Here is a 26,634-nt window from a genome sequence, read left to right as displayed (position 1 = left end):
TTGGGGGGCTATGGCCTGGGATTTGACATCAAAAACAAAGGCAACTAAAGTTAAAAAAAAATAGTTGGACTACATCAAACTAAAAATCTTTGATATGGGAAAGAACATACTCAATAAAAATAAAGTGACAATTTATGGAATGGAAGAAAATATTTTCAAATCATATCTGATAATAGGTTAATATCCAAAATATATAAATAACTCATGTAACTTAGTGTTAAAACAACAATATAATTCAAAATTATTATTCAGCATTAAAAAAGAAGTAAATCATACCACTTATGACATTTATGAATCTGAAGAATATTATACTAAGTGAAATAATTCAGTCTCAGAAAGAAAAACTGAGTGAACTCAATTTTATGTGGAATCTAAAAAAGCCAAACTTATAGAAGTGGGGATTAAAATGATGGCTACTAGAAGTGGCAAGAGGAAGGGATGTTGAAAGATGTCATTCAAAGGATATAAACATTCAGTTACAAAGAGTGAAATAACTGGTAGAGATGTCATATACAGCACGGGTCAATAGTTAGTAATGCTGTATTTTGTGCTTGAAATTTTATGAGAGTAGCTCATCCATGTTCATAGCACATACACATGCTCACATAGTAAGCATGTGAGGAGACTGACATAACAATCAGCTTGTTAAGTGTGGAAAACAACATTCTGCATACTTTACAAGTGAATAATTTTGGTTTAAGAATTAAAAAGAAACAAGTGACATTCAAAGTCATCATCACACCGAAGGTGATCAATATTTACTTCTAAGTTTGAAGCACAATTTCTTTTGAGTTAATTTTTATGAAGGGTTGAGGTGCTTGTCTAGATTCCATTTTTTATTTAGCATATGAATGTTAAATTTTTCCTATCCAACTTGGTAAAAAAACTTTTTCTCCATGATGATGCATTTTTTTTTCTTTTGTCAAAGTCCAGTTGAATAGACTTAATGTGTATCTACTTCTTTGGTCTGTATTCTGTACCAGTAATCTATTTGTCCTTTCTTTGGGCAATACCATATTGTCTTGATTACTGTAGCTTTACAAGAAGCTCTAAAGTTGGGACACCAATACTCCTCTTTCAGTATTATGTTGGTAACTCTGGATTACAATCAGTCCATATAAACTTTATAATCAGTTTGTTAGTGAGTACAAAGTAACTTTCTTGGATTAAAGTTGCATTGAATGATAAAGTTGAGAACTGACACCTTGACAATATTGACCTTTCCTATCCATGAACATTGTATATTTCTCCATTTACACAGGTATCCTTTAATTTCTTTCATCAAAATTTTTAAATTTCTTCATCATTATAGATTGTGTACCTATTTTATTAGATTCTTACCCAAGTAATTATTTTTGGAAGGCTAATATAAATGGAATTATAATTTGAAATTATTAATTTCAAATTGTATTTGTTAATTTTTGGTATATAGAAAAGTGATTAATTTCTGTATTTTATTTTGTATCCTGCAAATTTCTTATAACCACTTGTTACAGAAGGATTATTTGTCCTTTTTTTTTTTTTGGTAAGATTAATTCATTCAGATTTTCTACATAGATAGTGATGTCATTTACAATGAGTATTATTTCTTTGTTCCCAATCCACGCATCTTTTGTTTTCTTGTCTTGTATCACTATATTAATTATGAATTTCAGCATGAAGTTGAAATCTGTGGTGACTGGTTACTTTCTTGTATTGGTACTGATATTACAAAAAAGCTTCTACTTTTTGCTGTAAAGTTTACTGTGAACTGTATGTTTTTGTAGATACGCATTATCAAATTGAGGAATTTTTCTCTTTATCCCCAGTTTATGGAGAAGTGTTTTTTTAATGCCATCATGAATCCTAGTTTTATTTAAATAAATACATTTTCTGCACCTGTTGATATTCTTCTTCGGCTTATTGAAATGATGTATTATAATAATTGATTTTTAGGCTGGTGCCGCAGCTCACTTGACTAATCCTCCACCTGCGGCACTGGTACCCTGGGTTCTAGTCCCAGTTGGGGCACCGGATTCTGTCCTGGTTGCTCCTCTTCCAGTCCAGCTCTCTGCTGTGGCCCGGGAAGGCAGTGGAGGATGGCCCAAGTGCTTGGGCCCTGCCCCTGCATGGGAGACCAGGAGGAAGTACCTGGCTCCTGGCTTTGGATCCGTGCAGTACGCCAGCTGTAGTAGCCATTTAGGGAGTGAACCAACGGAAGGAAGACCTTTCTCTCTGTCTCTCTCTCTCTCACTAACTCTGCCTGTCAAAAAATAAATAAATAAAAATTTAAAAATTAACATTAAACTTTCTCAAGCACCTAGGATAAATTCCACTTGCTAGGAGTTTTCATTCCTTTTATAGATGATAGAATTTTATCTACTAACATATTGTTGATTATTTTTGCAACTATGTTCATGGGTGGTATTGTTTTCTATTTTTTCTTTTGTTATATTGTCTGGCTTTAGAATGTGATTAGTTTAATGCTGGGCTTCTAAAATGAGCTGTTTTGTAAAATGAATTGTTCCCTATGTTTTTATGTCCTGAAATATAGAGTACCAGACTTTTTCCTTATTTTTTTTAATTTCCTAATTTCAGTGTCATCACTTCTGGTCTAATTTTTATTGTTTATTTTCTTCTATTACTTTGGATATGCTTTATTTCCATTACATTTATTCCTAGAGTAAAACTAGATTATCAATTTTAGATTTCTCTGATTTTCTGTTATATTCATTTAATGCTGTATTTCCCCTATAGGTATTACTTTTGCTTTGTTTCATAAATTTTGATGGTCATGTTTCTATTATGGCTTAATTCAAAACATTTTAAAAAATTTGTCTTGAAATTTTTTTCTTGACCCATGGAAAGTGTGATTTTAGTTGCTAAGTATTGGGATTTTCCAGTTATCATTGTGTTATTGATTTCCAGTTTAATTGTATTGTGGCTTAAGGGAAAATACTGCATTTTTTCCTATTCTTTTAACTATTTAAGGTCTGTTTATGATTATAAATGAATTCTATCTTTTTTGGTATTCCATATGAACTTGAAAAAAATGTTTATTCTTCTATTGTTGAAGTTGTATATAGATGTCCATATATGTATTGATAATATTGTTAAGTTCAACTATGACCTTATTGAATTTTTGTCTGTTACATTTGTCCATTTATGACATTTTATTGAAGTTTTCAGTTGCAGTAGTACACTCATATATTTGTCTGTAGTTTTATCAGTTTTTGTCTCACATTTTTTTTTAATTTTTAACTTTTATTTAATGAATATAAATTTCCAGTGTACAGCTAATGGATTACAATGGCTTCCCCCTCCCATAACTTCCCTCCCACCCGCAACTGCAACCTTCTACTCTCCCGCTCCCTCCCCCCTTCAATTCGCATCAAGATTCATTTTCAATTCTCTTTATATACAGATCAATTTAATATAAAGATTGCAACAGTTTGCACCCACATAGAAACACAAAGTGAAAGATACTGTTTGAGTAATAGTTATAGCATTAAATCACAATGTACAGCACATTAAGGACAGAGATCCCACGCGAGGAGCAAGTGCACAGTGGATCCTGATGTTGACCCAACAAATTGACACTCTAGTTTATGGCGCCAGTAACCATCCTAGGCTGTCGTCATGAGTTGCCAAGGCTATGGAAGCCTTCCAAGTTTGCCGACTCTGATCATATTTAGACAAGGTCATAAAAGACAGAGTGAGGATAGTAACCAATGATCCTAAGAGTGGCATTTACCAGGTTTGAACAATTATACAGCATTAAGTGGGGAAGAGGACCATCAGTACACACAGGAAGGGAGTAGAGCCATTGGTGGTAGAGTAGAGGTTATGATTATGAAGGAATGAGGCCAAAGTGCGCTAGACAGGGCCTAAAACAAAGGACAGAGTCATTATTAGAGGAGCTAAGAAAGGTGCTGTCTAAGCTGCAATTAAATTTTCTGATTGAGAGGCAAATAGAACCTGATAGAAGGGGCTTGATAATAATCTGGTGGGCTTTAGGCCTTGTAAGTTAAGAGGCCCAGACCTATCTATCTCTTCACATGGGGTATATCCTAAGGGAGGTGTGAACCTCCTAGGGGAAGGCACTCTGTTGACTTTCATTACTTAGCTGGCCTTGGAGCAGAGCTGGCCAGGTAAAGGCAGGTGGCATCTAAATCAAAGTTTCAAACAATCTGGTCTCTAAAATTTCCAGTAAATCCTGGACTTTGGTTTTTCCTGTTTGGGCCCAACTGAAAAAAAAATCGAAGGATCTATGTCTCTCATCTTATAGAGACACCAACTAATCAGGCTATTTGGATTATATTAGAAGTACTGTCAAGATGTGACGTGGTACCAAACTTTTAAGTTTCTATAATGGAAAATGCTATTAATACAAATGTTTGAGAATTAAAAAGTCTAATGATCTTGTGTTACTAGATATGATAGTTATCTTAATGAGAAAGCCCCAGAGGCCTAAAGGGTTAAATACTTGTAAAATCCTACAGGTGCTTTCAAAAATACTGTGAAGTAAGCAAGTGCCTCTTGTTGGTTGATGAGTTTATAATTTTAAACATGGCGACTTAAAGTCTTTTGTCATCCATAGTTATATATGATGTGCTGCTCATAAAACTAAAGTGTTGTTGGTTCTGTGTTTAGCTGTCCTCCTATAGGTTCCTATGGACTTTTTCCAGCCACTTCTATTGTATTCAGTACTTTGGGATGGCTCTGTAAACAGATGAAGCCAATAATGTATTAACAGTACCAACTGAGAGAAAGTATGGTTAACTGAGGTTACTAAAAACAAAAAGCAATTCAGATCAATTGGCAATCTACAAAAAGAGTTAAAGATTTTAAAAGCTATTATTAAAATTGCTATATTGGTCTATTATGCTATGTTATATGTGTGTACATATTGTATGTCCACATGGGGAAATTTTATTAAGAGTTTTATTTTAAATGGCTTATAGATAAGATTGTCCATAATTTTAAGCTGCTAAAATCAATCAAAGATACATTTTAATTTGTGTGACCTGAATCTGTGTATCCTATGTTTTAAACTTGTTGGTAGAAAGAAACTAAAAACATTTTATATGGTTGTGCTTAAGTTTACGGGTTAAACAAACTACACCATGTTAGATATTTAAGAGGTGTTTCCAAATACATGATTCTTAAAATTTATAGAAGGCATTGGACCTTCTGGTAAATGTTTTCTTAAGTTGTTATCTAATGGTTGAAACGGTTTGCTAAGTATTCATGTGACATTGCTATTGTCAGCAAGCAATCTAGGACTTGCTCCCTCATTTCTCTATTCTAAGCCCAACTTGTTCTTTCATTTCTCTCTTCTCTTCAAGGTAGGAAACTAATTCTATTATAAAGGAATCTGTAGAATGCACAATTTAATCTTTAGACCTTATAAAAGAGGTGGCTAACATTTTTCTGTAATAGCATAGCCAAAATAAGAACTTAAATAATAATCTCATAGCTAGATTCACTTCGCCATCAGCGAAGTATACAGTTAGTAGAAAAAACCTCCCTTTCAGACCAAAGGGAAAAAAAGTTTTAAAGTGAGAATATAATTTTCCTCATGGGCATTGTCTACCTTAGAAAAACTACTACAGAACATGCCTGTGACTTTAGACTTGTAGTTCAGGCCACGAAGTTTAGAGATGGGACTTGGGCACTCCCTTGACTTGCATCCTCTGGTCTGCTTTAACACAAACCAGGAGGAAAAGAAAGCTAGGCATCAGAAGCAATGGGTGGCAGGCCTATTAATGGCGGATCTGTACAGTGATCTGCCCTCAAGGAGACCCAACAGGCCAGTCCACTGCAGTGGCTTTCAATGTGGTAAGCCTGGGCTTCAGCAGAAGTCAGCTTGTGAAGAGCCCTGGCAGCTCTGCCAAGAGTTGGATCACTGGAAATGGACCTGCCCTGGAGTCGAAGGATGCCCAGGTCAGAGCCACAGCTCTTATTGGCTCTAAGCTGAAAAACCCTTCACTCAGCCCAACTTCCAAAGTGACCACTGCAGCTGAGGGGATGGTCAAGTAGGGTCAGCAACATTGCAGGCAGAATTGTCTCACATATTTTGAAGCACATATAATTTGGGATTATGCCTTAGTGGAGAATTGACCCCTTGATTATTATACAATACCCAATTTTATCTCTGAAAATGTATTGCCATGAGGTATTCCATCTCTGAAATTGTTATTGTTCTTTCAGATTTCTTTTGATTAATATTAGCATGCTGAATCTTTTCTTATCTACCTATATTTTATCTATATGCATTTATGTTTAAATTGTGTTTCTTGCAGATAACATATTAAGTTTTGTTTCTTATCTACTGTGACAATATCTTTCTTTAAATTGGTGCATTTAGACCACTGACATTAGAAGTGATTGTTTATATAACTGGTTTGATTTCTAACATATTTGTTACTGTTTGTATTTGTTAACTTTGTTTTTTGTTCCTATTATTGTAGTGTACTATATTTTTGTTTTTGTTTTTTCTCTTGTGGTTTTAATTGAGCATTTTAGTGTGATTCTTTTTTTTATTGGTCTAATTCTTCTATCAATTTTTTTTTAACTTTTATTTAACGAATATAAATTTCTAGTGTACAGCTTATGGATTACAATGGCTTCCCCCTCCCATAACTTCCCTCCCGCCCGCAACCGCAACCTTCTACTCTCCCGCTCCCTCTCCCCTTCCATTTGCATCAAGATTCATTTTCAATTCTCTTTATATACAGAAGATCAATTTAGTATAAAGATTTCAAAAGTTTGCACCCACATAGAAACACAAAGTGAAACATACTGTTTGAGTACTAGTTATAGCATTAAATCACAATGGACAGCACATTAAGGACAGAGATCCCACATGAGGAGCAAGTGCACAGTGGCTCCTGTTGTTGACCCAACAAATTGACACTCTAGTTTATGGCGCCAGTAACCACGGCTATGGAAGCCTTCCAAGTTTGCCGACTCTGATCATATTTAGACAAGGTCATAAAAGACAGAGTGAGGATAGTAACCAATGATCCTAAGAGTGGCATTTACCAGGTTTGAACAATTATACAGCATTAAGTGGGGAAGAGGACCATCAGTACACACAGGAAGGGAGTAGAGCCATTGGTGGTAGAGTAGAGGTTATGATTATGAAGGAATGAGGCGCAAGTGCACTAGACAGGGCCTAGAACAAAGGACAGAGTCATTATTAGAGGAGCTAAGAAAGGTGCTGTCTAAGCTACAATTAAGTTTTCTGATTGAGAAGCAAATAGAACCTGACAGAAGGGGCTTGATAATAATCTGTTGGGTTTTAGGCCTTGTAAGTTAAGAGGCCCAGACCTATCTATCTCTTCACATGGGGTACATCCTAAGGGAGGTGTGAACCTCCTAGGGGAAGGCACTCTGTTGACTTTCATTACTTGGCTGGCCTGGGAGGAGAGCTGGCCAGGTAAAGGCAGGGGGAATCTCTAACAAGAAATTTATAGTTCTGCCTGCAATGTTGCTAACCCTACTTGACCATCCCCTCAGCTGCAGTGGTCACTTTGGAAGTTGGGCTGAGTGAAGGGCTTTTCAGCTTAGAGCCAATAAGATCTGTGGCTCTGACCTGGGCATCCTTCGACTCCAGGGCAGGTCCATTTCCAGTGATCCAACTCTTGGCAGAGCTGCCAGGGCTCTTCACAAGCTGACTTCTGCTGAAGCCCAGGCTTACCACATTGAAAGCCACTGCAGTGCACTGGCCTGTTGGGTCTCCTTGAGGGCAGATCACTGTACAGATCCGCCATTAATAGGCCTGCCACCCATTGCTTCTGATGCCTAGCTTTCTTTTCCTCCTGGTTTGTGTTAAAGCAGACCAGAGGATGCAAGTCAAGGGAGTGCCCAAGTCCCATCTCTAATCTTCGGTGGCCTGAACTACAAGTCTAAAGTCACAGGCATGTTCTGTAGTAGTTTTTCTAAGGTAGACAATGCCCATGTGGAAAATTATATTCTCACTTTAAAACTTTCTTTCCCTTTGGTCTGAAAGGGAGGTTTTTTCTACTAACTGTATACTTCGCTGATGGCGAAGTGAATCTAGCTATGAGATTATTATTTAAGTTCTTATTTTGGCTATGCTATTACAGAAAAATGTTAGCCACCTCTTTTATAAGGTCTAAAGATTAAATTGTACATCCTACAGATTCCTTTATAATAGAATTAGTTTCCTACCTTGAGGAGAATAGAGAAATGAAAGAACAAGTTGGGCTTAGAATAGAGAAATGAGGGAGCAAGTCCTAGATTGCTTGCTGACAATAGCAATATTACATGAATACTTAGCAAACCGTTTCAACCATTAGATAACAACTTAAGAAAACATTTACCAGAAGGTCCAATGCCTTCTATAAATTTTAAGAATCATGTATTTGGAAACACCTCTTAAATATCTAACATGGTGTAGTTTGTTTAACCCGTAAACTTAAGCACAACCATATAAAATGTTTTTAGTTTCTTTCTACCAACAAGTTTAAAACATAGGATACACAGATTCAGGTCACACAAATTAAAATGTATCTTTGATTGATTTTAGCAGCTTAAAATTATGGACAATCTTATCTATAAGCCATTTAAAATAAAACTCTTAATAAAATTTCCCCATGTGGACATACAATATGTACACACATATAACATAGCATAGTAGACCAATATAGCAATTTTAATAATAGCTTTTAAAATCTTTAACTCTTTTTGTAGATTGCCAATTGATCTGAATTGCTTTTTGTTTTTAGTAACCTCAGTTAACCATACTTTCTCTCAGTTGGTACTGTTAATACATTATTGGCTTCATCTGTTTACAGAGCCATCCCAAAGTACTGAATACAATAGAAGTGGCTGGAAAAAGTCCATAGGAACCTATAGGAGGACAGCTAAACACAGAACCAACAACACTTTAGTTTTATGAGCAGCACATCATATATAACTATGGATGACAAAAGACTTTAAGTCGCCATGTTTAAAATTATAAACTCATCAACCAACAAGAGGCACTTGCTTACTTCACAGTATTTTTGAAAGCACCTGTAGGATTTTACAAGTATTTAACCCTTTAGGCCTCTGGGGCTTTCTCATTAAGATAACTATCATGTCTAGTAACACAAGATCATTAGACTTTTTAATTCTCAAACATTTGTATTAATAGCATTTTCCATTATAGAAACTTAAAGTCTGGTACCACATCATATCTGGACAGTCCTTCTAATATAATCCAAATAGACTGATTAGTTGGTGTCTCTATAAGATGAGAGACATAGGTCCTTCGATTTTTTTTTCAGTTGGGCCCAAACTGGAAAAACCAAAGTCCAGGATTTCTGGAAATTTTAGAGACCAGATTGTTTGAAACTTTTATTTTTTGAATGCCTGTCAAGAATGCCAAGAAGGCTCAAAATCCAAAATACCTGGTTGAAATAAGATTCCTTAAAATCATGACACAACATAGACCAAATTTGATCATTGTTACAAGGTGATTATTCAAATCTTTGAAAATAAGCACATATTTAAATAACCCATAGCTCTTAATAAAAATTCAGCTGTTTTTGAACAATTAGAATTTAGCAGACATAAGAGAACATAATAGATTACTTTAACACATTGCTTTAATAGAGAATCAGAGTTTAATTCTATGTCAAAGAGAAATTGAGCTTCCTGTGATCTTTTGCTGTGAGGTTTCCTTCCTTTACCTTCTTTCATATTGGTGACCATGTTTCTGTGTTTCTGTGTGTAACACATATTTAAGCATCTTTTGCAGGGCAGGATGAATGGCAACAAATTCTTTCAGTTTCTGTTTGCTATGAAAAGTCTTAATTTCACCTTCATTCACAAATGAGAGCTTTGCAGGATATAATATTCTGGGCTGGCAGTTTTTCTCTCTTAGTACCTGGGCTATGTCTCGCCATTCCCTTCTAGCTTGTAGGGTTTCTGATGAGAAGTCTGCTGTGAGTCTAATTGGAGATCCTCTGAGAGTAATCTGACGTTTCTCTCTTGCACATTTTAGGATCTTTTCTTTATGTTTCACTGTGGTGAGTTTGATTACAACATGTCGTGGTGAGGATCTCTTTTGGTCATGTTTATTAGGGGTTCTATAAGCTTCCTGTACTAAGATGCCTCTGTCCTTCTCCAAACCTGGGAAATTTTCTGCTAGTATCTCACTGAAAATGCCTTCTAATCCTTTCTCCCTCTCCATGCCTACAGGAACTCCCAGAACCCGAATGTTGGTTTTTTTAATAGTATCCTGTAGATTCCCGACAATATTTTTTAGATTTCTAATTTCTTCTTCTTTTCTTTGGTTTGCCTGTTTCCATTCCTGTTCTCTGTCTTCTAAGTCTGATATTCTCTCTTCTGCTTCGCCCATTCTGTTTTTAAGGCTCTCTAATGTGTTTGTCGTTTGATCTATTGAATTCTTCATTTCATTATGATTTCTCCTCACTATCACAGTTTCTTGTTCCACTAGTTGTTTCATTTCATTTTGATTCCTCCTTAATATTTTATTTTCATGGGAGAGATTTTCTATCTTGTCCATTAAGGATTTCTGTAGTTCAAGAATTTGTTTTTGAGAACTTCTTAATGTTCTTATCAATTTTTTGAGATCCGCTTCTTGCATTTCTTCGATCTCATCATCTTCATAATCTTGAATTGGGGTGTCTTGTTCATTTGGGGGTGTCATAGTGTCTTCCTTGTTCTTGTTAGCTTGGTTTTTGCGTTTGTTGTTTGGCATGTTGGAGATATTTGGTTTCTTCACTGTGGTGTTTTTTCTTGTTACACTATGGCTGTATATTAAGTGGACTGTCTGCTTTCGGTGGAGCCTTAGAGGCTTGAGATGAGTGTGGCCTGAGAGCTCTGTTTGGTTCCTCAGGGTTGAGGGTGTGTCAAAGATGACACTCCCAGTTTAGGTGTGGTAAATCTCTCTTTCTTTTTTTGATTCAAAAGGGAAGTAATTCCACACAGATGAACGTAATTGGAAGTAGTTAGCAGGCGAATGATATACCCACAGGAGCCAGAGATCAGAAGCTCTTTCCCAAGGACCACTCAGGGAATCTCTGCTGCCCTCAGTGTGGGTTCCAATTCTCCTGCAGTCTCCCACTGGGTTGCCAAGTTAGATCCTAATCTGCTGTTATTTGACCCCTCCCCCCAGAGTCAGGTTTTTCTGCTAGGCTCAGGGCCGGTGCAGACCTGAGGTCGCCCTGCTTATGATGTATGTCCAAAATGGGGCCTGCTCTTTGTCTTGCTCGCCTTTGAGAGGTGAGCAGAGAGAGAGAAACTTGTGTCCGTATCGGTCACTTTTTTTATTTTTTTCCTCTCTCTCTTCTAGTTAGCCTGGTGAATTTTTCCCCACAGAGTTTCAAGCCTCGTTCCCTCTAGCCTCCTCTTTCCGCTTGCCCGCTGGTGTCTCGGGCTATTGAGGTTCGGCTCACCTCGCGTTCCAGCGCTGGTGAGTTGAGTCTGCCGCTGGTGTCCCGAACTTGGGCTTCCACGCTCTCCACGCAGGTCCACTGTGAATCACTAGTTCCGGAAGAGTTTCCTCTGCTGTTTCATCCCCTACTCTTCCTTGACCCTGCAGTATCTCCACTTATATTAACCTGTCTCTCCTCTGGACTAATAGTGTGCTCCCTGCCTATTCCGCCATCTTGCCCCATTTTAGTGTGATTCTATTCACCTTCCCCTGTGGGAGACCTGCCTGAGGATATTTTTCTCTGGTATTTGCTCTAAGAATCTAGCCATATTCTTGGAGGTAATAACTGAAATACATGAAATTTGTTCCCTTTATATAAATTAAAACATATTTTAAAAACTCACAAAAGTATGGGTGCTTTCCACGATTCCTGGTGGTTTTTTTAATTATGAATTTATGTAATTTATTTGAAGTGGGGAAGACACACACACATAGATATTTTCCATCTACTGGTTCACTTCCCAAATGGTCACAATAGTGAGAGTTGAGCCAGTTCAAAGTCAGTAATCATGAAATTATCCAGAGTCTGTCATATATCCGACAAGAATTTGATTACTTGGGCAATCATTTGCTATCTTCAGGATGAACACCAGCAAGAAGTTAGAACTGGAAGTGGAGCTGAGACTTAAACCTAGCCACTCCAATATGGTAGGCAATGGACTCAATGGATTTCTTAAATACTATGTTAAATATCTGCCCCCGTTTTACAATTATTATTTACTTATCTAAAAAGTAGAGAAGGGGGGAGTGGGAAAGAGGAGAGAGAAAAAAAGAAGGTGAAAATAAGACACACTTGATTTTTTTAGTCCAAACTTGTTCAAGATTCTTTAGCAATTCATCAAAAATAGTTCAGATTTTCCTATGCTGGTATTATTCTCATGCAGATTTCTACCCAGTGCTTGTCATTCTCTGTATTCCCATGTCTCTTTAGTTTGTGGGGAGCATCTTATCCTTTGGCTTTGATTCTCTACCAGATCTAAGAAGAGTTATTGATTCTTCAGTTTTCTTATCCTTTTACTTGGTGCTAAAATGGAGTGGCAAATTCCAAGCTCCTTGCAATGGACCCAGAAACTGGAATTGAATTATATACATTATTTTGAGTTATTTTCTTAATGTTTGCTCTGGCAAGATGACATTAGTATCTTAATTTATAGTAATATAGTTTGGATTGATAATAATTTTTTAAAAATTTATTTATTTATTTGAAATGCAGAGTTCGAGAGAGGCAGAAGCAGAGAGAGAGAGAGAGAGAGAGAGAGAGAGGTCTTCTATCCGCTGATTCACTCCCCAAGTGGTCACAATGGCCAGGCTTCAGCCTGGCCAAACTCCTGTTATTTCAGGCATTTGGAGAGTGAGCCAGCAGATAAGGGATCTCATTGCCTGTCTGTATTTCTGTCCATCTTTCAAATAAAATAACAGATGTAATGATGTATCTAGAAAGGACAATGACCAGACCTCTCAGTGAGTTTCTATTGATTTGTGTGTCCCTCCCCACCCCCCCCTTTGGACTTAGTATCTTATTTTTTTATGTGTCTCTTAATTTTTTTGAAAATTGCACGTATATATAAATAGAACAATAGCAATATCAAAATAAGATTCTCTCCCCTTCCTGACATTTGCCCTTTCTGCTCTTGTTGATTTACTGCTATTTTGAAATTATTCTTCTAAAGTCTTTAACCCTGTTTGTATGGGCCATTGAATTTGTTTTGGTTTTAATAGAAATGAGCTGAGGGTAGCAATATGGCACAGCAGGTAAAGCCACAGCCTGCTCTGCAGGCATCCCATTTAGGTACCAGTTCATATACTGTTTGCTCCACTGCCCATCCAACTCCTTCCTGATGACTTTGGAAAAGCAGCCGAGGATGGTCCAAGTTCTTGGTGTCCTGTCACCCAGGTGAGAGACCCCGATGAAGCTCCTCACTCCTGGCTTTGACCTGGCCCAGCCCTGGCCATTGCAGGTATGTGGGGAGCAAACCAGCATATGGTTTCCCCCCTTCTTTGTAGCTCTGACTTTCAAATTAATAAATAGATCTTAAAAAATAGCAATGAGCTAACTATTAAACAGAAATTTCCCTAAATGTTTAGAACTGATAAATTTCCCTGTCTTTTCTGAAAGTCTTTCTTTATTGGACATTCCTTCAACATCCAGCCAGGTGATTTACAACTTTGTCTCATATTTTTTTTTTAACTTTTTTTTTTTTAATTTGACAGATAGAGTTAGACAGTGAGAGAGAGAGACAGAGAGAAAGGTCTTCCTTCCGTTGGTTCACTCCCCAAATGGCTGCTACAGCCGGTGCATTGTGCCGATTCAAAGCCAGGAGCCAGAAGCTTCCTCCTGGTCTCCCATGCAGCGGCAGGGCCCAAGCACTTGGGCCATCCTCCACTGCCTTCCCAGGCCACAGCAAAGAGCTGGACTGGAAGAGGAGCAACTGGGACAGCACCGGCACCCCGACCAGGACTAGAACCCAGGGTACCAGTGCCACAAGCGGAGGATTAGACTAGTGAGCCGCGGTGCCGGCCAATTTTGTCTCATCTTTTCAGTTCCTGCTTGTGTGGAGTATATTAATCAGTCATAGATTAAACCTTAAGCATGCTTAGGCCATTCCATCTAGATTCTCACAAATGAGCATGTGAGTTTTTCAAAGCTTCTGTGGACTTCTCAATCCTCTCCTTTTAGTAAAGTCTATTTCTTGCCATAGAGGTTTTCCAATGCTCAAAGTGGTTGCAAATTTAAATAATTATTTTAGACAAATGACCTTAGAGATAAGACCTTTGAATGTGGGTGATTTTGAGGCAGAGAAAATAAAGACATCCTTGGAAACGGCATCTTCTATACAACCAACAAAAAGGTCAAGAAACTGATCATTGTCACTTGCTAAATCGTTAAAACAATTTCAACTCCTCTTTTCTTATCTGGGGGTGCCAGGCTTCTGATTTTCACTGTATTAGTAGATAGTTGGTTTTCAAGCTTCCCTGGCACTGGAAAGTGGATTTTTAAGTACAAGGCAAGTTAAAACAGTAAAAGCTCTCTTTTCTTACCAATATTTGGTAATTTTTAAACAAATTCTTCCTATGCTTTTGTAAGTCTTTGGTTAATTTCCAAAGTTTTGAAAAATTGAATGATGATAATTTTTAGGTTTTGGAGAATATTTTTAGAGATCCTTAATTTGCCTTTTTTTTCTGACATTAGTGTCTATGTTATGTATGAAATCGGCTACATAGAACAGAAGACCAGGTCATAGTTGGCTGTGTAAGCTTCTTAACTACTTAACTCTTGATAAGGGCATATTTCCGTCAAGGGAAATTCTTCACCAGTCTGGGTCTCATGTAGTCCTTGGCTTTACTAGTTTTTTTTTTTTTAAGATTTTATTTATTTATTTGACAGACAGAGTTACAGATGGGAGAGAGGGAGAGAGGCAGAGAGAGAGAGAGAGAGAGAGAGAGAGAGTTCTTCCATCTGATGGTTCTCTCCCCAACTGGATGCAACGGCCGGAGCTGCGCCGATCCAAAGCGAGGAACCAGGAGCTTCTTCCCAGTCTCCCACATGGGTGCAGGGGCCCACGCACTTGGGCCATCTTCTACAGCTTTCTCAGGCCATAGCAGAGAGCTGGATTGGAAGAGGAGCAGCCGGGACTAGAACTAGCGCCCATATGGGATGCCGGCACCACAGGCATAGGATTAACCTATTGTGCCACCGCACTGGCCCCTAGTTTTGTTTTTTTACTAATAATAATTTCCTGATATTTCCCAACTATTCTGAAGCTTCTGTTTGTGTATTTAGTTAACCATCAGGATAAAGTAATTGAGACAAAGCAATATGAGTATATTTCCGAGAATTATTTTTTATATATACTATATAAATATATATTATTTTTATATAATCCTTTTTTAAGATTTATTTATTTATTTGAAAGTCAGAGTTACACAAAAAGAGAAGGAGAGTCAGACATAGAGGTCTTCCATCCACTAGTTCACTCCCCAGCTGGCCGTAACGGCTGGAGCTGTACCGATGCAAAGCCAGGAGCCAGGAGCTTCTTCCGGGTCTTCCTCATGGGTGCAGGGGCCCAAGCACTTGTGCCATATTCTACTGCTTTCCCAGGCCGTAGCAGAGAGCTGTATCGGAAGTGGAACAGCAGAGTCTCCAACCGGTGCCCATATGGGATCCTGGCACTGCAGGTGGTGGCTATACCTGCTACACCACAGAACCAGTCCCTATATAATCCTTTTTGGCAAATTGGAGAATACTGTTCTTCAGAGTTCTATGGTCTGCCTAAAGCATACCTGGAATATAATCAAAGCCTTCAATAAATATTTGTTGGGGCTGGTGCTATGATATAGCAGGTAAAGCAGCTGCCTGCAGTGCTGTCATCCCATATGGGAGCCGATTCAAGTCCCGGCAGCTTTACTTCTGATCCAGCTCTCTGCTATGGCCTCATAAAGCAGTAGAAGATGGCCCCTGCACCCATGTGGAAGACCCAGAAGAATCTCCTGGCTCCTGGCTTTGGATCGGTGCAGCTCTGGCCTTTGCAGCCATCTGTGGAATGAACCAGCAGATGGAAGACTTTCTCTTTCTCTCTCTCTCTCTCTCTCTCTCTATCTCTTTCTGCCTCTGCCCCTTTATATCTCTGCTCTTCAAATAAATAAATAAATCTTTAAAAAATGAATATTCATTGAATGGGTGAATTAATAAATAATGTATCCTATTCCTTCAGGCAATACTTGTAGAAATGATAAGTGGAGGAATAACCAAATCTATTTCAATACTTTGTTCTCATGTGAGCTTTTCAATAAAAGTATGAGATATAATTATTTAATTACTTTTGTACACAGCATACGTTCATGACACAGTACATGATAATCAGTGTTGTAATCAGGATGTATAAGATATTCGAATTTATTTTTTCCACTTTTCTTTATGTTTCTGTTTGGGGGTTATAATAAAACATTAATTCTAAAGATTTCTAATAAAATATAACACAGGTATTTATTATTCATAAATTATATATTTGATATTAATAGATAATAATGATAGCGTACAACCATTCAAATTAATAGGACCAATCCTGCTTAATTTGAATCCAGATAGCAAATTTTTCAACAGTTCATATGCTAATATTTCTATTGGGCTAAAGTCACATGACTTTCCAATTGCTATAGGTTCCTGCATATAAGCATTTAGCAACACCAAATTAAAGTAAAAAGATATCATGATAAAAACAATTTTACTGATTCTCAGAATTTTTACCATGAAATTATGATGATATACTCTAACATTGCTCTTGGTAGTGTAAGTAGATGGATAGCTGTGTATTTCATTATGAACTTCCTTCTAAGTTTTAGTTAATGTGGATCAATAATTCCCTAGGCAGTTTAAAAAAATAAATAAGTTACTGTGGTGACAGCCGTGTTGCAAAATGGGTTAAACCATCTATAATGCTGGCATCCCGTATGAACACCCATTTGGGTTCCGGCTGCTCTACTTCCAATCCAGTTCCTGGCTGATGCATCTGGGAAAGCAGTGGAAGATGGCCCCAGTGCTTGGGCCCCTGCACCCATGTGGTAGACCCAGATGAAGCTCCTGGCTTCTGGCTTCAGTTTGCCCCAGCCCTGATCATTGTGTCCATTTGGGGAGTGAGCTAGCAGATCTTCTAGCAGGTATCTCTCTCTTTCTCTCTCTCTCTGTCTCTCTCTCTCTGCCTCTGGCTCTCCCTCTCTGTAACTTTGCCTTTCAGATAAATAAATCTTTAAAAAATGTGAAAGTAAATAAATAAGTTACTGTTTATGAAAACTTATTTTATTCTGTCATAAGAAAACTCTCAATAACTACATAATACTCAGGGATTCTGCACTTACTCGGAACTTAGTTTTAGTGTCAGTATCTTTTATAAAGGATTCACTTGTACAGAAAAAAACAATGTTAATAGCTCAAACAATTGCCAATTCCACAAAATGTGGGAACATGGGATTTTTCTAGGTCTTCACTTCTACCAAAGTTGGTAGACTTTGACTTTATACTTGATATATATACAGGCAAGAGAATTCATAGAAATTTTAACACTGACCACCTATCTTGTACAAATATTTCCTATTGAAAATTATTTCTAATATCTGATGCTAATTATAAATATTCCTTAGTCAACTTTCATAGCAATTAAAGTTATAAGTAATCATTTTCTAGAATATTGCATTCTATGTAGAGTACACATTAATTAATTATCTGTCTTCTTCAGATTATAGTTAGTTCACACAGATAGATTAATCACAGTGGAGTACTTTCTAGAAAACAAACTACCATGTAAATAGTATGGCAGTATGCATAATGTGTGTGGTGCACATTTGATGCCTTTACTCTGCCTTTCAAATAATTAAATAAATATTTAAAAAGTAATAAAAAAAAGATGACATGACCTAAAAATCTTCATTTGGAAGGATGACCTATAATATACAGCTAAGTAAAAAATAATTATGCAATAGTATTGCTAAGAGTAGTTAAATTATTAATTACACACATGATGCACATACACACACACACACATACACACAGAGTTACTACTTGCTTGCTATGAAGCAGACAATATTCCAGGTGTTTGCAGACATGATCTGAGATGATCTAATGTAATCATCACACTATTGTAAGTTATTATCTCTTTGTACAAAGTAGAAAGTTGAAACTTCAAGAAATAAAGACTTTAAATAATTTGCCAGAGGATACAGGCATTAAGTGGTTGAGTTCTTATTTCTATCTATAATCATCTATCTTTTGGTTTTAAATTGGTAACATAATATTTAAGATGCATCAGTGTTAAAGAGAGAGAGAGAGAGGGAGAGAGAGAGTGTGTTAGGGTCACTAGGTTAGGAATAAAACTTGCAATAAATTCACTTAGAGTAACTTTGTGGGACTTCTTAATACTTGAGAGAGAATACTCAAGGCTTCCAATTGAGATGAATGTCTATTCTCTATATATCAGTTAAAACTATGTTTCATTTCCTGTAACCTTCTTATAGAGCTTAGTTCGATGATACTCATAGGGTTATTTAAAAAGAAGTTGGGGGAGGGGTAGGTGGACAGCATTGTGGAACAGCAGATTAAGCAGCTGCCTGTGACACTGGCACCCAATATGGGTGCAGGTTTGTGTCCTGGCTGCTCCACTTCTGATCCAGCTCCCTGCTAATGTGACCGGAAAAGCAGCAGAGTATGGCTCAACTGCTTGGGACCCTGCCACCCATGTGGGAGACCTGGAAGAACTTCCTGGCCAAGTCCTGACTGTTGTGGCCATTTGAAGATGAACCAGCAGATAGAAGCTCTCTCTCTTCCTCTCTCCCCTCCCTCTCTTTTTCTCTCCCTCTCTCTCTGTTTCTCCCTCTCTCTGTGTGTGTATCTTTGGCTTTCAAATAAATAAACCTTAAAAAAACAAAAGAAAGAAAGAAATTAAGGGTAGGCATTGTCACAGGACCTGCTGCTTGTGCCACTTCTTGGGGTGCCTGCATACCAAATTGGAGTGCCTGTTTGAATCCTGGGTAGTTTCTTTCAATCCAGCTTCCTGCCAATGCACCTGACAGCAGTGCCCAGGTACTTGGGTTCCTGACACCAACCTGGGAGAAAAGGATGGAGTTCCTGCCTCCTGACTTCAGCTTGTCTCAGACCTGACTGCTGCAGGAGTTTGGGCATTGAATCAGTGGAACAAGCTTCGTGTCTTCGCACCTCTCTCTCTCTCTTTCTCTGTAACTATTTCTCTCAAAGAAAGAAAGAAATTAAAAAAAAAAGTGTTAAAAAAATTAGAAGTCAACTTCATTAAACTAGCTTATCTTGCTTACCAGAAATTTTAATCTAAAAATGTGACAGTTAAAAATACATAGAAAAGAATCACGATGGAAAAGAGAATACTAACTTCTAGAAAAAAAAAGAATAGCATAGAATTGCAAACTTGTAATAAGATAAAGTCATTTTAAGATCAGAGAAATTTTCATTGAAACCAATTCTAATATAAAAACCATGGAATGATAATAGTATTATACAAGTGCTTATTGTTATGCAGTTTTCAGGAACCGCTCATATGATGACTTTTTTAAAATTATTTTTAACCCTCCAATAATGAGGTAAAGGTTTGATATTTGTGTTTCCACATACCAAGATAGAAATTCAAGGTTGGGATAAGTTAAAAGCTCTGCTCAATGCCACAGAGCTGGCTCAAAGAACAAGAGCGCCTAAGTAACAAGTATTTTTTTTAAAAGCAAGCTTGACTGCTTCTCAATAGAAATTATGATACTGAAAAGTTGCACCAAAGGAAATATTGTCAAACTTAGCAGAAGCTAATTAAAGTGCAAAATATTCTTAATGTAAAATTTGATAGCAATTTGTTTTGAGCAGCAAGTTACAGGTAATTTTGTAGTTATCTAAGTGGCTTTTATTTCTGAAATTGTTTTGTACTGACTGCTATTTCTTGCTCTTTGCATTCTTTGTCATTTTTAATATCTTTAGTGATTTTGAAATATTTGGTGCTGGATCACTCTGCTGCAAATATGACCTGTCATTCCAACAAATGGACTGATTGAATCTGTCACACTGGTGGGATTTATAGTAAATTCACCACAGCACAAGTAAAACCATTAGAAATTGCATTGGTTTAAATGACTGAATATAAGAGCCCTCTGATTTTATCAGCAGGCTGGCTTATATTTACTCTCCAAATAACCATGGAGAATCTTAGAATTACATCAATTTTAATGTGCATATGTTGCTGTGTTGATTTCTATTTCAGATCTGTAACACGGTTTTGGCCTTTAAAATCTCCATATTGAAATAATTTATGGGAAGGATTTATGAGATTTTTATACTGCAAAGTGCTTTGCTTTGAAACAATAAATGTTTCTAAAATAGTTCTTTCAATTTTTAATTGTGAGATATATATATATATATACACATTAGCAGAATAAACTCTGCTTTGGCATGCTTATTAGAATAAATAATTTACTTCATTTATTTTAACATTCATACTCATGCACAATTAAGATGGAAAAATATTGCTATTAAGCAGACCCTACATCATGGAGAAACATTTTAGGTGCTGATAATTTCAAACTAATGCAATGATTTCATTGTGACATATTCAAAGACTATATCATTGTTTATACCATCCTTGCTATTTGAATCATGTTCACATTTAATGTAAAAAATTACAAAAATTATTTTTTGATTTTAAAAAATATTTTCTATTTATGAAAATATTGTATTACTGTGTATATAGATATATAATATATTTTGTCTTGTGTTACCATTACTTATTTGATTACTTGTATATTTTAGAATTTTTTAGTTTTAGTGTAGTCATGTTTCACAGTTTATTTTACTTTGTTAGCCTAACAGTTAAATTTGAAACTATCCTTATCTGAATACTAAAAACTATAATAAAAAAACATTTTAATAGTCTTGTAAAACAGAGCACATAAAACAAGAACATTTATTTTAGTTGAAGACATGTGCTAATTTTTTACTGAGAAATGCATTAAACATTGATACATCCAACCTCTGATTGAACCTTCAGACTTGTCACATATAGTGGCTATTGAAGATTTATAGCACGTTATAAAATTAGGCATATACAGTAAACCTGATAGTAAATGACCTTTGCAGACAGGAGATTGCCACAGAGAACGGTTGCACAATAGAAGACAATTTGAAAAAATATTTGAAGACATTCAAAGATGAGTGATAGAAACAAACTAGAAAGAAAAAAAAATATTCTCCAAAGAAATGCCTATATAGAAAATGTAGCTTCTACAATGATGGATGCTTTTAACAACTCTCATTTATTATACAATTTATATTAAAGAGCAGGTGATTAAGTAGAAACATAAATATTCCAATTTAATCTTGCTATTTTCACAAAATACTTGTGAAATATAAATATAGAAAGATCCTTTTAATCCATTAGAAATGTATAAATTAATAACGAATCAAGACTCACATAAGAATGAATATCAGGAGTGGATATCTGGCCACCCTCTGACTTCATTGTCTCTTGAATTCAATGCAAGTTTCATCCTCTTATCATTCCATTTCTGCATTTTCTTTTCATATCTCCTCTGCTCTCTTCTGTCTCTTTCTGTATCTTTCTTTTCCTCTCTCTTTTTCTTATAGTTAGATTGATTATCCATCAGCATCAACCTTCTATCACAGACAATTGTGAATGTGTCTGCTGTAGCATAAATTTAAGCACAATAGCTTAATAATGCAAAGAAATTTGGCCAAAAATTTCTTATAGATTTAACATTCCCTTGTTCAAAATATTTTAAGAAATAAATAATTAAAAAGAAAATTCTTTCCAGCATGCAAGAATCAATATAAGCCTTTTTTCAGATAGTTAAGTTTATTTCTACAAATGAGATCAGGCATGTTGCTTTGTTATGTAAAACTTCTTTTATTTATTTGTTTGAGAGATGAGAGGGGGCAGACAGTTGGACAGACACAGAGAGAACTCAGCTGTTGGTTCACTTCTCAGATGCTTGCAACAGCCCCTGAAAGAAACTGAAGCTGGAAGCCAGAAACACATCCTGTGTTTCCTACATGGATTGCAGAGATCTAGGCACTTGAGCCATCACCTGCTGCCTCACAGGATACACATTAACAGGAAGCTAGAATCGAAAACAGAGCCAAGATTCACACCCAGGCACTCTGATGTGGGATATGGGCATCCCAAGTGGTGGCTTAACCAAGCAACCATCACAGCTCAACTTTTTATGGAACAAAAAGGATAAAACTCATAGCTATCAGAAAACACTGCCAAAAATGATTCTATCTGGAAAGGAAAATTATGTTTTAAGATGGTAGAATGATATTCATATGCATATAATTTGTTTTCTATAATACAAATAAAAATCACACTAGAAGGTTTCATCAAAATTTCTGAATATTTTCTTGACTTGCATATCTTTAATTCATATTTATGAATCTCTATGGTTGTTCTCCTACATAATAAAGACAATATTCAGAGATGCATATTAAGCTTTCCTTGCTTTTTTTTTTTTTTTTTTTTTTTTGACAGGCAGAGTGGATAGTGAGAGAGAGACAGAGAGAAGTCTTCCTTTTTGCCATTGGTTCACCCTCCAATGGCCGCTGCAGCCAGCGCATCGTGCTGATCAGAAGCCAGGAGCCAGGTGCTTCTCCTGGTCTCCCATGTGGGGGCAGGGCCCAAGGACCTGGGCCATCCTCCACTGCCTTCCCGGGCCATAGCAGAGAGCTGGCCTGGAAGAGGGGCAACCGGGATAGAATCCAGCGCCCCAACCAGGACTAGAACCCGGTGTGCCGGCGCCGCGAGGCGGAGGATTAGCCTGTTAAGCCATGGCGCCAGCCTCCTTGCTTTTTTTAAAAAAAGAAAACATTCACTGTTGTTTAAGGTAAAATTCCTATAGTTCTCTACCAATTTGGATTCTAATTCTTAAAAGTGATACAATTTGTGATACTTCTGATAAAATTAGCATAGGTTGTTAAAAATAGGTATACATTCTTAGGCACATGATAAAAGAATAATTCATAATTGTGGTTAACACATGTAATCATTTACCTCTGAGACCTATCAAACATCGGATCAGAGTTAGTAAAAAAAGAATCTATTATTGAATAGATTGTGAAAGTAGTAAGAAAATCCCCCCAAAGTAAACATACACATAACCCGTAACATAAAACTCCATTACATTGGTAATTCTGTTTAGTTGTGAAATTGAAGTAAATAACATAATATTTCCTTTTTGTTTAGGCCAGAGATATGATACAGAAAATAAAGAGACTAGAACTCAGGGCTGAACTTGACTGTTAATACGGAATCATACATTTTATTTCCTTCTCATGCTACTCAGAGTGGTCCAGCTATTCCACCTTTCCCATTTGTTATTACTTTCACTTCTCAGCTTCCTTCAGTTTTACTGTTTCTACCAGGTTGGGCCTTACCAAGAAAAAAAATAACCATCCTCAGTCCTTTCTACAAAACTGAATTCAGACAAAAACTGATTACTGGATTGAAAATCCACCATGAACGAAAATTATTTTTCTTGCTTGATTTTATTCCCTCCTTAAGCCCTTCCTGACTGCATTGAATGGCGTCCTATTGTGACTTGTATATTCCTTAGTATTTTTAATGGACATCCACTTTGAAAGATTGACAGGATGCTATGCATGAAGTAAAACGGATAGAAAACATGTCATTGACAAATTGATGTTCTTTCAGTATTTTATTAACTCCCTGCTAGTAAGTTAGGAATTGATCAAGATATCCTTTTGGCAATCCACAAATGTTTAATTTTGATGAATTTTATTTTTGAAAATATGTGTTTTATGCATTTGAAAAGTAGGGAGACTGAGACGGAGAGAGATCTTCCATCAGCTGATTCATTATCCAAATGCTTGTAATAGCTTGGGTTATTGAAGCCAGGAGCCAGGAAATCCATTGAGGGCTCCCTCTTGAGGGGCAGGAGCACAAGTACCTAAAAGGCATCATCTGCTGCCTCCCAGGGTGCACATTAGCAGGAAGCTGCAATCAGAGTCAGATCTGGGACTCACACCCAGGCAGTCTGCTATAGGTTGCCAGTGTCCCAAAAAACACCTGAACTGCTGTGCCAAATGCCCAGTGCTCTTGTTTTTTTGTTATTCTGGTTCCAGTGAAATGGCCATTAACTTTTTAATTTCTTGCTCATCATTTATTCAACAAATGTTTACTGAATACCTACTGTTTACCTTGAACATACAGCGGTAACCAAGGTGAAATTCCTGTCCTCAAGGAATCTACAGACTACTGGGAGAAAAAGATAAATAAAATGACATGGTGAGTAGTAGGAATTACTATAGTGGCATGTGGAAGTATGGCTTTCATTTAAAAAAAAAAGATTAATTTATTTAAAAGGCAAAATTACAGAAAGAGGAGAAACAGACAGAGATCCATCTTCTATCTACTGGTTCAGTTCCCAAATATCCATAAAGACCAGGGCTGGGTCAGGCAGAAGCCAAGAGCCTGGAACTCCATCCAGATCTCCCTCATGACTATAGGAGCCCAAGCATTTGGGCCATCTTCTGCTGCTTTCCCAAGGGCATTAGCAGGGAACTAGATCAAAAGTGGAGCAGCTGGGTCCCAAAATGGAGCCCCTATGGAATTCTGGCATTGCAGGTAGTGGCTTAACTCATTGCACTACAGCACCAGCCGCAAGGTATAATTTTTTATTATATTTTTCTGTAACTATAACACATTTTTCTTCTTTTCTTTCCACAGTTAAGTTTGTGCCACTTGTGGAATTCTTTACTGTATATTCTGTTGGATACTTTAACATCTTTAACATAGTTATTTCAAGATCCCTATGAAATAATTCAACATTAGGGCCCTTTCTGTATCAGACTCTACTGATATATTTCTTCCCTTGATCATGGATCATATTGGTTTATTTTTTATTTTAAAATGTGTATTTATTTCCATCAACTTGAAAGCCAGAGTGGCACAGGGAAGGAGAGAGTTAGAAAGGGAGAGAGGGAGAGGGAGAGGGGGAGAGAGAGTGATAGAGAGAGAGAGAATTCTTCCATTTGCTGGTTTGCTCCCAAATGCCTACAAAGCCAGAGCAGCCAATGTTAGGAGCCAGTAATTCCATCTGGTTCTCCCATGTCAGAGTCAGATGCCCAAGCACCTGAGTCACTGCCTCCACTTGCTTAGCCTGCTGCGCCACAATACCTAAACCTCATGCACCATCTTCTCTCACATTGGTGTGTCCTTAATTGTTTTTTTTTTTATTTTGTTTAAGAAATACAGTTTCATGAATTAATATATACAGAGTTGAGAACATGATGATTCTTCCCTCCCTAACTCCCTCTCACCCATACTCCTGCCTTTCTTCCTCCTCCTTCCTTTCCCATTCTTCAATTTTGTTAATTTTATACTCATAAACTTTTATACTTATAAGATTAACCCTACACCAATTAGTATGAAAAAAATTGAAGAAAAAAGCAAAACCAACGAACCAACCAAACAAAAAATATGGTTCCTTAACAGTCAAGACAAGGGCTGTTCAAAGTCATCACATCTCAACTGTCAATTTGGCTCCTATACATTACAGTTTAGGTACTATTAGTTAACACAGGAGAGACCATATGGTATTTCTCTTTTTGTGACTGGCTTCCAGTTGCATCCATTTTCTTGCAAATGACAGGATTTCTTTCTTTCTTTCTTTCTTTTTTTTTTTTTTTTTTTTTTTAACAGCTGAGCAGTATCCCTTAGTGTATGTACCATAATAGCTATTGTAAATTGAGCTACTATAAACATGGGGTACAGATAACTTTTTCAGATGCTGATTTCATTTCCCTTGGACAAATTCTCAGGAGTGGGATAGCTGGATCATATGGTAGGTCTTTTACATTCGATTTCTGAGAGTATGTCCATACTGTCTTTTATTTATTTTATTTTTTATTTTATTTTTTTTTTACAGGCAGAGTGGATAGTGAGAGCGAGAGACAGAAGAAAGGTCTTCCTTTTTGCTGTTGGTTCACCCTCCAATGGCCGCTGCGGCCAGCGCATTGCACTGATCCGAAGCCAGGAGCCAGGTGCTTCTCCTGGTCTCCCATGCGGGTGCAGGGCCCAAGGACTTGGGCCATCCTCCACTGCACTCCCGGGCCATAGCAGAGAGCTGGCCTGGAAGAGGGGCAACCGGGATAGAATCCGGCGCCCCGACCGGGACTAGAACCCGGTGTGCCGGCGCCGCAAGGTGGAGGATTAGCCTGTTAAGCCACGGCGCCGGCCTGTCCATACTGTCTTAAGCAGTGTTTGTACCAGTTTACATTATGACCAACAGTAGATTAGGATACCTTTTCCCCACAACCTCGCCAGAATTTGTTATTTGTTGATTTCCGTATGAGAGCCATTCTAACTGGGGTGAGGTGAAACCTCACTGTGGTTTTGATTTGCATTTCCCTGATGGCTAATGGTCCTGAGCATTTTTTCATATGTCTATTGGCCATTTGAATTTCCTTTCTTAAAAAAAAAAATGTCTGATCAAGTCCTTTGCCCATTTCTTGACTAGGTTGTCTGCTTTATGGCTGTTTATTTTCTTGAGCTTTTTATAAGATTCTGGAAGTTAATCCTTTGTCAGTTTCATAATTTAAAAATATTTTCTCCCATTCTTTTGGTTACCTCTTCACTTTGCTGAGTATTTCT

This window comes from Lepus europaeus, chromosome 4, assembly GCF_033115175.1.
Source record: "Lepus europaeus isolate LE1 chromosome 4, mLepTim1.pri, whole genome shotgun sequence".
NCBI classification, from domain to species: Eukaryota; Metazoa; Chordata; class Mammalia; order Lagomorpha; family Leporidae; genus Lepus; species Lepus europaeus.
This window is presented reverse-complemented; position numbering follows the sequence as displayed.